The sequence below is a fragment of the Vicugna pacos genome, chromosome 10, assembly GCF_048564905.1.
Source record: "Vicugna pacos chromosome 10, VicPac4, whole genome shotgun sequence".
Classification (NCBI taxonomy): domain Eukaryota; kingdom Metazoa; phylum Chordata; class Mammalia; order Artiodactyla; family Camelidae; genus Vicugna; species Vicugna pacos.
In genome coordinates, this window is record NC_132996.1 from 62,133,495 (window position 1) to 62,135,117 (window position 1,623).

Below are 1,623 nucleotides of genomic sequence, written 5' to 3' on the forward strand. Positions count from 1 at the left end.
TTAGCTAAATAATATAATTAAGGGTCAGAAATAGTTTTAAATTTTCAAGATATTATTTAAATATTTAAAATTATTACTGGTAATACTGGGTAAAGCATACAATTATTCCCATTACACAACTATCCCACAATAGATTTATAAAATAAGAAGCAATTAAAAACTAAAGAAGCTTAATTCAAGAAGTTGTGAATAATATTAATATTACATTCATGTCAATCTATTTTTAGTAAATTTTTTATTATTGTGTTTGTACTGTTAACTTTCACAAATTTATGTTTTATTTCTTTCAGATACATCATTCATTTGTGTATATGATACACCAAGCTCAAATATATGGAAAATCAGAGAAACATCTCAGAGTTCATTCTTTTGGGACTTTCTTATGAACAGAATATACAAATATTTTGCTTTGTGCTCTTTTTATTCTGTTATGTTGCCCTGCTGGTAGGAAACCTTCTGATCCTTATATCCATTCGATGCAGCCCTCTTTTTAACCAACCAATGTACTATTTTCTCAGCCACTTATCCTCCATGGACATCTGCTATACCTCTAGTGTTACCCCCAAATTAATTAGAGACTTGCTAGAGGGAACAAAAACCATTTCTTATGATAACTGCATGTTACAGGTCTTTGCCATGCACTTCTTCGGCAGTATCCAGATCTTTATTCTCACTGCCATGGCCTTCGATCGCTATGTTGCCATCTGCAAACCTCTCCATTACGCGACTATCATGAACAGGATGAGATGCAATCTCCTAGTCTTAGCTTGCTGGGCTGGTGGGGCCCTCCATTCCTTTCCTCAATTATCTATGACAGTCCGGTTGCCTTTTTGTGGTCCTAATGAAATCGATCACTATTTTTGTGATATCTTCCCTTTGCTTAAAATTGCCTGTACTGATACCTACCGGTATCCTTGTGGTTGCCAATTCAGGACTTATCCTCTTAGTTATCTTTGTTGTCTTATTTATTTCTTATGTCATTATATTATTCACTCTAAGAAATCACTCAGGTGAGGGAAGGCGCAAAGCCCTCTCTACCTGTGGGTCTCACATCACTGTGGTCATCTTATTTTTTGGACCTTCAATCTTTATCTACCTTAGACCTCCTACTACTTACCTTGAGGATAAAGTATTCGCACTGTTTTACACCATTATCGCTCCTATGTTCAGTCCTTTAATCTATACGCTGAGAAATACAAAGATGAAAAATCCATACGAAAAGTTTGGTGTCAAAGATTAGTTTCAAAGGCACTACAAAGTTAATTTGAAGAAGCATATGTATAAGCAATGTTATAAAAGAAAAAGGCTTGATAGGAATTTTAGAAGCCAAAATTATCTCATAGATTTTATATTCTGTCACTATATGAATGGAATGATTTGAGAAAAATAGAAGTTAGAAATTTAAAGAAGTAACTGAACCCACACTAATTTTTGCATACCAACATAATTGAAAACTTGGTTAATTTTGTGGAATATTATGGTGGTGTATGTAGGGTTACCTGCAGGAAAAACAAAACAAAACAAAATATCTGGGTCAAAGCAAATAAGGCAATGCTGTATTGATCATTGGATAGTAAAGAAAAGTATTTTAATGATAATTCTATTCAAAATTCTAGGCTTATG

The 1,623-nt window shown here is 33.5% G+C and overlaps 1 pseudogene; it reads left to right on the forward strand.

Annotated features, from left to right (window-relative positions):
* Positions 1-333: 333 nt before the first annotated feature.
* Positions 334-1,263, forward strand: LOC140698878 (olfactory receptor 4P4-like; annotated as a pseudogene).
* Positions 1,264-1,623: the final 360 nt, after the last annotated feature.